The sequence below is a fragment of the Protopterus annectens genome, chromosome 9.part0, assembly GCF_019279795.1.
Source record: "Protopterus annectens isolate FY-2018-M chromosome 9.part0, PAN1.0, whole genome shotgun sequence".
Taxonomy (NCBI): domain Eukaryota; kingdom Metazoa; phylum Chordata; order Ceratodontiformes; family Protopteridae; genus Protopterus; species Protopterus annectens.
The window spans coordinates 740,253,793-740,266,555 of NC_056743.1; positions in this window are offsets into that span (position 1 = coordinate 740,253,793).

Sequence of the window (12,763 nt, forward strand, 5' to 3'; positions counted from 1 at the left end):
CCTCACCTCAGGCTTTGTGCCCACTGAATGGCGCACCGTGACGGTTATCTCACTCCACAAAGGGGGAGCCACGACGGACTCTGGTAACTACCGCCCCATTATCCTGATGAGCCTGGTCTGCAAGGCCATGGAATGTATCATCATGGAACTCATAAACAAAGACATTGGTAATCTCCAAACTCTGGACCCTACCCAGTTCGGGTTTGTAAAAGGCAGTTCATGTCTCATAAACCTGATTGACTTCTTTGAAGCAGTCACCAAAGCCATAGATGAGGGTAAGGTGGTTCACACAGCTTATCTACATCTAGCCAAGGCTTTTGACACCATCCCCCACTCTGGAATTAAAGATAAGCTCACTAAACTATGTATAAATCCCTATGTCACAAGATGGGTTGCAAACTGTCTCATGGACAGAACCCACACTGTGAAAGTAGCAGACTCCAAATCCGACTTTAGACCAGTGACAAGTGGAGTACCACAGGGTTCAGTCCTGGGTCCTCTCCTGTTTGGTATCTATTTCTCTGAAGTACAGGCTAACACAGAAGGTCTCTGGCTAACATAGTTTGCAGATGACTGCAAACTAGGAGCCATAATCGAAACTCCTAACGATGTGGACATACTACAAAAGGGCCTCACTGAGACAGATGCCTGGTGTCGAAGCCATTGCCTGAAGCTCAATGCCAAAAAGTGTATTGTCATCCCCTTTGGTAAAAACTCTGTACCCATGAACTACCACATAAGTGGTAGTCTATTTAATGCCGAAAGTGTGATAAGGGACCTTGGGACACAGCTGGACAGAAGTCTCTCCTTTGATAATCACATCACCACTGTGGTCAGGAAATCCTTCTACATGGCTCACCTCATCACAAAAGGTTTCTCATCCAGAAAAAAAGAGGTCATTGTTCCCCTCTACTCATCACTCATTAGACCCATTATAGAGTACAACACCCCTTTTGGTATGTACCTCACAAGACATCTACAACAACTGGAAAGGCCACAGAAATACCTCACAAAGAGGATTACTGGCCTCAAACAGGTGCCCTATGCAGACCGTCTCAAAAAACTCCAGCTTTAATCTGTCACATATTGCCCACTCAGAGGTGATTTCTGCCTAACATACAAAGCTATGTCGAACCCAGAGCTGTTGGACATGCTCCACTTAAAGAAATCCCAATCCCTCCAAGCTACATGCTCTAGGGACCTAAACCTTGTCACCACAATAAACAGAACATGCTGGAGGGATAGATTCCTGTCCCAGAGACTTCCCATACTCTGGAACAGACTACCTATCTATGTCAAACAGAGCTCCTCATTAGCACTCTTCAAGAAAAATCTTGATGACTGGATGGGAAATAGGAAATTCACCCTAGGCATCACTTCTGTGTCTCTGCTTGACAGGGGCACAGGAAAATAATTTTCTTGGGTGGCAAAAGCCAGGGTACCTTTTTGGCTAGGCTTATATAGGCCCTAGGGCTAATAGCTAGTACCTACCTATGAGCTTAGGTTATGGAAATTATGATTTTTTTTCATATTTTGGTAAATAACTTTACAAGGGAGCACCTGAATGTGCTAAGTAATACCTAATTTTGAAGACAGTATTCATAGTTCCAACATGGTAAAAGAACTGTACCTTTATGTTGTACACATGTACAGATATCAAAGTTTGTTTCAGACTTAGGTTATGGAAGTTATTATTTTTTCATATTTGGTAAATATCTTTGCAAGCGAGCATGTCAGTGTTCCAAGTAATAGCTCATTTTAAAGACAGTGTTACTCCTCACAACATAGTAAAAGAATTGTGTCTGTGCAGTGTACACTTGTACAGATATCACAGTTTCTTTAGTCTTGTAGGATTATGAAAATTATACATTTGCAGTACTTCTCATTATTATGCCATATCTTTGCAATGGGGCATGGTAATGACACAGATGATACATCATTCTGAAGCTGACATTAAGACGCACAACTTCTACATTGATATTTACCCTCTGTCTTACAGGTGATGAGATATTATGCTTTGTTTATTTATCAGTTATGAGAAATATTATATTAATCATATCGCTGTGAATATCTCCGTAAAGGAGCATCACACAGTAATGACTAAACTATAATTTTAAAACTGACATTCATACAAATAAATTAGATACAAATTGTATGGGTCTACATGATATATTGACCAAGATATTGTGCTTTGCTTTTCCAAAAAGGTAAAAAATATGCACAATAGAGTTTGTTATACACTATCAACATTTACATTGTTGGAAAGGTCAGTGTCTGCTGAACAACTTTTGCATTTACATTTTTAATCTAGCTCTTTTAGTTAAAGAGTTATGCACATTTGTTTTCTGTATTGTATTAGAAATGGATTTTCTGAAAATGAGCTCAGGCTGCACTGTTGTTCCTATGGTGGAATTAAGCAGGCAGCTTTTGCTCAGCTGCTTTGGAGTGAATGAGTTAAATTGAGAAAGAACTTTTGGCAATAGTATTTGCATGTTCAAAGTTTCATGATTATATTTATGGTCAAGCTATTTAGATTGAAACTGATCACCAACCTCTAGTCACTATTTTAAAGAAGCCTATGCATTCAGCTCCAGCGAGATGACAAAGAATGATGCTCAGATTGCAACAGTACAACTTCAAAATGGTCTATACAAAAGGCAAACTTATCTGGCCACTACTTTATCCAGATCACCCATAAATATAAACTTGATGAGCTGAGAGGTCATACAAAGACTGATCCAGTTTTGCAAAAGCTCAACCACTTCATCAATGTTGGATGGCCATCAAAGCAATCTAGTGTACTGCCTGAAGTACAAAACTTATTTTCCTTACAGAGATGAGATATTGATGGAAGATGGCATTATTTTCAAAGGTCCTAAAATTGTTGTTCCTGCTTCCTTACAATGTGAATATATCCAGATTTTGCATTGTGGTTACCCAGGTTCCAAATCTACCAAAAGAAGGATGAGAGGACTAGTATTTTGGCCTTAACTAGCAAAATATATTGATAAAGTATTTTCTTATTGTTCAGTATACAATACTACTAAACTGCATTTGCAAAAAGAACCACTTCAGCTAAGTCAAGTTCCTGAACTACCTTGGTCAACAGTAGCCACTGATATATTTGAGTGGAACAATCAACATTACTTAGTGTTGTCAGACTCTTATTCGAACTGGTTCGAGATTGATTTACTACCTAACCTAACATCCACTGCTGTTATTACTAAGATGAAACGCCATTTCTCAGTCCATGGTTGTCCACTCAAAGTTATTTCTGACAACGGTACCCAATTTACCAGTCAGTTGTTTCAGAAATTTGCAAAAGAATGCAGCTTTGTACATGCTACTAGTAGTCCAGAATACCCACAGTCAAATGGACTAGGTGAATGTGCAGTACAGAGTGCAAAGCAATTACTGGAGAAGTCAAAGTGTGATAATACTGATGTCTTTTTGAATTTACTCAATCTCAGATACATACCCCATGACAATATACTTGGCTCGTCTGGAGAGAGACTTCTAGCTAGGCAAACCAGAACAACCTTGCCTATCAGTTCCAGTTTGTTGAAGAATAAGGCAAAGAACAACAAAACAATCAGAGCCCAACTATTCAGAAAGCGTTCTTTCCAGAAGTCCAGCTATGATAAATCAACCAGATTTCTTCATCCATTGAAAGAAGGAGACAGTGAGGATACAAATGGTGAAAGGTTTTGACCGGACTGGTCAAGTAACAGGTGTATGTGTGAGCAGAGATCCTACTTCATGGAATCTGAGGGTGTGGAGTACAGGAGAAATCGCAGACATATTCTTCCTGTATCAGAATCAAAATTGCAGCATTGTTCCTGTGATACAGACTCTAGATCTCAGAGCAATCCAGAGAATGTTCCTGTTGCAGAATGTGTCAACTTCTACTTCCATTCCTGATGATGTTTCTAATGTCCCAAAGGTTGAACATTCAGCAGAGACAGTCCCAGTTACTAGACCTAGTTCTAATTTCTATGTCACACAAGTTGGTCGTATTTCCAAACCTAGTGTGAAATACACAGCAACCTGGACATAATTGTCTATATGTATTTAGTTCTGTATAATTGTATGCCAAAGAATTATTTTGTATCAATTGTATGTCAATTAATGTGATCGATAATGCATGACTCATTTCTCAAAGAGGGAGGATGTAGAATAGTGTGTGCGTGTCGTATCTTTAAGAAGCGTTTCCAAGGACAGCACTTGCATATAAATAGCAAGCATGTGCTATCTTTAGTGTCTTTTTGAGAGTGCAGCCAGAGTGTGAGCATGTATGAGTGTGACAGCTAATTTGTTTACAAGCTTATCTAAGTTAAAGTTATTAAGCCTCAATCCTGATGTGTTTGTGCATAATAAAGCTTATTGAACAAAACCCACAGATGTTTGTCTGTTTTATCCTGACCAGACGAGTGACAGTCCTGAATATGGGTGACCACATTTACTGCTGCGGGAAAAGGAAACAATGCAGATTTTTTACAGCAGCATAGAGCCAAACTGATGTATGGGGATGATGAGGAAACTGATGCAACATCATGAATTTTGGGCTTGAATAGCTTTAAGACCTCAGTGGGTGTGAAATAAAAAAGAGCTACGGTTACCTTGCTGTGTTCATTTTCCTTAGACATATAGTTTGAGGTGCAAGTTCCTACTGAAATTATCATGTGACTTCATTCAGTCTCACCATGGTGGGCGCTGCAGAAGCTGATGTGGATAAAAATACTACAGAGTATGACAAACTGCTTAGTCATGTCTTTTTAATATGGGAAACTATGGAGATCATCCTCCATAGGTGGAAATCCACACGTGGAAAGGAAATGTTGCATTTGGGGCTTAGTTTTTTAACTGATTGAAATTGTGTCCTTTTTTCTGTTAATTTGCTAAATGAGCATATAAAAATAAATAATGGTGAGAGAGAGTGGGGGTTGTGTCCTGTAATTGCTAGGTAATCCACTGAAGGTTACTTCTACTGTCTGTGCACACTTGCATCACAGCAAAGACAGTGTCCCTTTATCCTGCTCATACATGCTTCTTCATGTATGAGGAAAATGGTTACCATCACCAGCTTTAGTAACCGACAGCACCTGCCTTACCTGGTATTGGCACCTGCTTTCTATGTTCTGGACCTCTGCTCTAGCACTGGAGTGGTAGCTTAGCTGTCTGGGAATAGCCACACCCTTCTCCCAATATTGTTCCATCACTCCAGCTGATAAATAATCTTTGGTCATCTGAGTTGCAGTCAGGGTTTTATTCCTGTGCTGCAGAATCTACCTTTTCAGTGTTTAAATGCAGATTTTTTCTCTCTTTTTACTGGAAAATTGAATCATGCTAACATGGTTCAGTGGATGCTGATATCAGCTGGAGGAATAGTCTGGCAGGGGCTGTGGAATGCTGCCATGGTGTCATCTTCAAGGGGAGGATTTGTCAGTAGTAGAAATAATGCTAATATAGTTGAATTAGAACTATACACCAAATAGTTACTAGTTTAATGTTTGGTAGTATTACTGACAGATGACATTGATGTTAAGAGGAGACATTAATGTGCAACAGTTATAGGAGATTAGGAGAATTTCAGTGGAAATTTTGAGTAAAGGATGAGTAAATATAGTTGAGCTGGGGAGACAATAGTAAATAAATGCCTAGAGGACATTTGGAGGCATTTTGACAGTGTCTGGGATGCAATGAAAGGGAGGCAATATTCTGGAGTCTATTAATAAAGCATTAGCTGGAGAATGTCTGATGTAATGGGCAGTGATGGCAAGCATACCTCTCAACTGTACAGATTTTCGCAGAATGTCCAGATTTTTGCCTCATATTTTTGGTCCATTTTTCATAAAATTGTGATTTTCTGGCAAATTAGCAGCAAATCATTAAAGACTGAAGTTAGAAAATAATGATAGACACTTGAGTTTCAGACTTCATACCCTTCGGAAAATTCATGCTAATGCAAACCCTGTTATTCTATCAACTTTTGAAGTTTGTAAGAACAATATTTAAAAATCATCCCTGTTTTGGGGCCTTTGTCCCAATTTTATTTATGGCTTTGTCCAGATTTCTTGCTCTAAGAGGTTGAGAGGTATGATGGCAAGTGATGGATACTAAATGATGTATAGGTTCACACCAAGATGTAAAACACAAACTGGTTGGAGCTACTGATGGTGTGAAGAGGTGAGAACTGTCTTGAGCTACAGTGGTGGTGACAGACCCCTATTATGGGCTTGGAGTGCAGTCACAATCAATGCCTGACAGGTAATGGAAAGACACAGAGGAGTAATTGACAGTGGCTGAGTTCACACTGACGTGAGTGACTTAATGGATATAGGGATGCATGAATAATGATGGTGATAGGGACCTGGATTGTCATCTTTATGATTAATGCTGACATATATAGAAAATATACCCACGTTACTGCAAAACTGTCGCTGACAGTTTTACTGGGGAGTCTCAAACTTGACAGTACTTCTCACTACTTCCATTCTAAATGAATGGGCCTGGGATCCAGCAACATAAAACACAGCATCATAATCTTATCAACTGTGCCCTTACACTGCAATATGGTGAAGGAACAGCTTTCTAAAAAAAAAAGATTTGGTCTGAATCTGACTCCTCACCCCGACATTCAAATAAGTAACAGGCACTTATTGTCCTGGAAGATTTGGATTGTGAAAAACTGGTTGGCAAGATAAAAAAGTACTTTTTTTTTCAGTTTCTATCCCTAGTGGCCCTTTAAAAGGTATGTTATTATTTATTTTTTTACATTTGTTGACCGGGAGTGTCGGCTGAGCTATTGCCCCTTTTCAGCGGAGGCCCGGGGAGAAAAGCTCCAAAGATATACAATGCAGTAAAAATAGCAATAAAGACACATTTCAATAAAAATAGCAATAGAGGAATTTTGGTAGTTGCAAAATAAATACATTTATTTTATTTTATGTATTTATTTACATACATGTATATTGTTGACTGATAAAACAGTAATATTAATAAAAGGAGAATATTAATAAAATAGAGTAAGTTGTATATTAATAAAGTAGAGTAAGTTATATGTTTAAAAAGAGAGGTGAGTAAAATATAAGGTTTTGTATGCAGAGTAATAGAAACTTAAAAAGTTACATAAGAATTTCAGGGACCAGAGTATAGAAGAAGCTTTGGAGGTTGCATAGGATGAAGTCATTAATGGTAAGTTTTAGTAATAACATAAACATGAATTTTTCACAGTTTTACATTCACCATGAATGATTACTAACAGCCCTCCCCAAAAAAATGACAAGTATGAGAATCCAACCTAAAGGGAAAATACACATTTTATTTATTCAATAATACACATCAAACACAAAGAAAACAATGACATAATCTGAATCAATAAGTCAACAGATATCCCCTCCCCAACAAAATAAAAATGTGATCTTTTGACAGTTTTATATAATTACAGTACTTAAGTTACATTTACACTTAGTGATATTAAACACTTTTATTAAGTACACGAAGGGGGGAAAATACATATACACTTCTGCCATATTAAATTACATTGGTAACTGTGCTTTACTTAAAATGCATTCTGTTTTTTCAACAGAACATGCACGTTTCTCATACCTGAACCTGCAGTTATAAACAGACCACTTTAGCACAGAAAATTAGTCTCTGTGGTTAACCATTTTTATTACCGACCAATGTTTATAATTTAAATTTAAAGGAATATCATAGGATCAGAGGAGATTACTAGGCTAATGGCTCAGGGGCCCTTACAAGCCTAGCCAAGAGTTTATCCCCAGAAAAAACCCACAATCAGCACCTGTCGCCCCTGTCAACCACTGGGACAAATTGTGGTTGCCCATCCACTCATCAGGGCTGCGCTTGAAGAGGGTCAGCGATGTACTTTGCTTGATGTGTATGGGGAGTCTATTCCAGAGACAGGACAGCCTCTGGGAGACAAACCTGTCTCTCCAGCAAGTTTTGTTAATATCACATATTAGATTTAAGCCTTCTGATTGGGTACTACACAAGTAGTTAGACTTACGAATATGGAGCATCTCTAGTAGGGTCTGAGATTGCCTTGTAGGTGAGACACAGGTCACTTCTGAGCAATCTGTATAATACAGAGTAGAGTGATAGTGATTTATGCCTGTCCACATAGAAAGGTGTTGGAGGTCATGGATTCTCTTTGTGAGGTATTTCTGTGGCCTTTCCAGTTGGTGCAGGTGTTTGGAGAGGTACATACCAAATTACTCAATTATTGGCCTAATGAGAGAGGAGATCAGAGAGGCAATAACCTCTTTTTTTCTGGATGCAATCCCTTTACTTATGAGATGAACCAAGTAAAAAGCTTTCCTGACCACTGCAGTTACATGATGGTCAAATGTGAGATTGTTGTCAACTTGTGTACCCAGGTCTCACACCACAGGTTGTGTGCTTAGGGGGCTGCAGCTAATGTGGTAATCAGTAGGGGCCGTGTTTTTGCTGAACGGTATGGTAATACTTTTTTTGCATTTAACTTAAGGCCATAACTTTGGCACCAGTCATTTGTTGCTGTGAGACCCTCTTGAAGTACATTAACATCATTTGGTGAGTCAATGACAGCACCCATCTTACAGTCGTCCGCAAACTTGGTCAGCCACAGGCATTTTGTCTTTGCCTGGACCTCTGAGAAGTAGATGCCAAACAATAGGGGTCCCAGGACAGATCCCTGGAGGACACCACTAGTGACAGGTCTGCTACTGGAGGTAGTGGCACCTATTTTGACCTTGTGGGTCCTATAAGTGAGCCAGTTGGCCACCCAGCTGATGAGATAGGGATTTACACCAGGTTCTGTTAGCTTTTTGATGATGTCCGAATGGGGGATTGTGTCAAAGGCTTTGGCCAAGTCAAGGTAAGCTGTGTGTACTAACTTTTCCTCTTCCACTGCCTTGGTGACAGTCTCAGAAAAGTCAACCAGGTTCAACAGGCAAGATCTGCCCTTGACGAATCCGAACTGGATGGGGTCAAATGCTTGCAGATTGGCTATGTCTTTGTTTATGAGATCCATAATAATATGCTCCATGGCCTTATAGATCAGACTTGTCAAGCTAATGGGGCAATAGTTACCAGGGTCAGTAGTGGCACCACCTTTGTGCAAAGGGATGACAATGGCAGTTCTCCACCCTGCTGGAATGAAGCCTGTACTTAGGCTATGGTTGAATAGGGTGCTCATGGCGAGGCTAGTGCTTGATGGAGATGTTGCAGAATACAGCCTGGGATATTATCAGGTCCCATGGAAACTGTGTTCTTTGTCTTGGATAGGGTCTCTAACACTTGATCTGTGGAGATGTGAGGGGTGGGACAAGTATCAGGGATGTCGAATGGGCCTTTGGGGAGACAGTGAGGTGAAGTTTGCGCTGAACCTATCTGCTAGCATGTTGGCTACGTCAACAGGATTAGTTTAAGTGGCACCGTTAAGAACTAATTCGGAACAAACCTGGGCTTTGCCATGGAGGTTTCTGATGCAACTGAAAAAGGCTTTGTGGTTAGCCTTTGTTTCGGAGGCTAGTTTTGATTCATAATTGGCTTTGGAGCCAAATTGGAGGTTTTCACCAGTGATCTAATTTGCTTGTTGAGGCTAAGGAGGGAGTTTTTCCAATTGGGAATTTGTGCCTTTTTACCCTTGGACAACAGTTTCCTCCTTTTGTTGTAAAACTTGTTGACAGAGAATGTCCACCACATAGGTTTGTGTTTCCTTGAGAAGCAGGTTTTAGTTCTGTAAGCGCATACCTCTCAACTGTCCCTGATTTTGACTCAAATTTTAGCTCTGTCCCTCTTCATCCCTCCTAAAACTAGCAACTTTTGGAGGAAAGGTGGTGAATTACACTTAATGAATACTGACAATAATTAAGAGTTACAGACTTCTTTTACTTCAGAAAATGTGTATTAATACATATGCTCTGATTCTGTCAATGTTTCAAGTTAATAGCACTAATATTTTAAAAGTGTCCCTGATTTTTTTGTGACTTGTCCCTGATTCTGTTGAAATTTGTCCCCGATTGGTTGAGAGGTCTGCTGTAAGGTAGAGCTGAGTCCATGCAGTTGTATTACAAAACAGCGTACAATGAGTAATTACTTCTGCACATAGTTTTATGACCAACTAACATTCGCATTATCAATAGCTCCCACTTACTGCAAAATCATGAAGAGAAATCAGAGAAAAATATGTTTATATTTTGCACGAAATTATATCGTTCTGGAACTATCATGCCGAGAATGGACTATTGCCTTTGAGAGTACACTTTTACGCCCAAATCAGACAAGTAGCAAACGAGTTTTAAAGCAACAATTTTATGTTTACAAATAAACTATTAAAATATAACTATACACCAGTTTTTGAGAGCACAAATGAATACTTCGGCGTTACTATATACCTCGTGCTTCACAAAACACACTTAAAAATGTCGTGAAACAAAAGGCCAATTACACGTAAAAACGTCGTGTGGCAAAAGGCCGACCTTTTTTTGCAAGACAGCCTACTGCAGAAACCTAACTCCTCTCTTTCCCCATGAGTCTTAGCGTCAGCGGGGTCCTTTCAACCTTGGAAATCGAGCCGTGACCGAATAGTTAGGTTTGAGTAAATGGTATGGAAGGGTGTAATTAACCAGTTAGTTGTAGAGGTGTTAATTAAAACAAGATCTCTATCTAATGACATTTTAATGTACATGGTCTGGCATTTTGATAATTAGTGTAGTCAGGATAAAATTCGAATATTTCCTTCGCTAAAGTCCATTAATACAGCACCGAATTTTCTTCTGTTTGAATATATTTAATTTTCGGGATGCCACTGACCAGAAGCCTGTCTGTCACTTCTCTTACTGGCTTAGAAGACTGGGATGACGAGTTTGACCAGGAGAATGTAATTCTTTTTGAAGTTGCTTGGGAGGTTGCTAATAAAGGTAAATGTGTTTTATTTATTTCGTTTATAACCGTTCGGGCTACTTCAGAGGTCAGTACTCCCCTGGTTTGCAAGTCTGTGGGCAGAGTTTATTACTGCATCGGGGGCACCGATGTATGAAAACAAAATGTGTTGCAATGTTGTCATTATATAAATGAACAATCCTATCATTTTCCTTCAATTTGATAAGGTGTAGGGGTAAGTTGAAGACTAGAAAAAGTGACTTATAAGCCATTTGTTGTATTTACAGAATATGCCTATGTTCCCCTAAGAAACATTTGTGAAAGAAATAGATGTGGAGACAATCAGTCGCAGAATAATCTAAACAGTATTGTAGATTTTGAAATTCAAATTAATAAGATATTATTGCAGGTAAGGAAGGGTAACATTATGCACTTAACCAGTGAAGAATGCCTGCCTGACATTGTGTATATGGCTGTTAAAGTTTTTTGTTGTCTTTAACATCGTTTTGGTGATGGGTAGATCTGTATTTTCAAAGCCACTTTTTTGCGTCTGTTGTTGATTGCACCTGCTACAGTTCAAGTTGAGATTTAAAAACTTTCCAGTTAGTGCTTATGGATGCTACATCGTGCACAGCAGAAGAAGATAGTTTCACTACAGCTATGGAAAGGTCAGAACACTGTTTTCTGGTACTTCATAGCTGCCAGTACTGTCAGAGTATAGGATTAAATAAAGTGTAGGCCTGTGTCCATCTCTTTCTATGAGCAGTGGTTGGCTTGCATGTTGAGAGATGTGCTGACAACCATATTAGCCTTTGATATTAAGAATGTCATACATGCAGTTATTTCATATTCATTCCTGTATAATATGATGCTTGGATATTTGGGTAGGAATAACCCCTTGATTCTCTGACAGAGAATACAATTACTCACATCTGAGCAAAAGGACCAATTTACATTGGTGCACTTCTTGTTGGCTGTCATCTACTGGCCCTTATTCTGGCAGTAGACTAATGATCCGTAATTCCTTACAGAACAAAGTGAGTTCCCCACAAATGCTCATTGGTTACGCGAGATGCCTTCCCAGGTTGGCTTTTCTGTGGTTAGACACCTTTTATCTGCTTTTAAAGCTAGTGTATAGTGTGTCCCATTGGGTAATATTTCTTAATGGAAATCCTTCCTGTAGTATGTAGGTCCTACACAGAAAAGCAGGACATTGCCAGTCTCACTCTTGAGGGTTCTTTAGTTGGTCCTTTCATTGGATGTGTTCCATGGATGTCTTGTACTGCTAAGTATGCCAGACGTAGGTATATCTACTTTATGCTGAAGCTGTGGATTCTGTACTTAACTTTGGGTGCAGTATGCTAACCTTGCCTCTAGGGTCAGCATTTTTTGCTCCAGTTGTTCATTTACCAAGTTGTGCCATATATGCAGAGATGTATCCCTGTAGTTCTGTGGCCATTGGGATAGATTTAGTTTCAACTTATCTTGTCTAAATATGCTTTCCAATATGTTTATAATATACTCTGGTATTAAATTGGTGCAGGCAGCTAGAAAAAGAAATTGCAGTCTTCTTTCCAGCGGCCATAAATTTGTTGAAGGTTGCAGCTTTACTTTTGGTACAACTTATGTTAATGTAGCACTTGCATGCAAGTTCTGTGTTGTTCTTCCAAACCTTTGTAATTCTCTTTGTGTAGTATGTATAGTTTTGGAAAATGTGGCACAAGTAAAAGTTGTCTACGTTGGTATGAAAAAGTGGGTACTGACCGCAGAAAAGGTGAGACGCTGTATTAATGCCTTTTCATGATTTTTGCTTTGTGAGACTTTCAGATGTTTACATGTGTTCTTTGAAATTTACAAAAAAAGTCTACAGGGA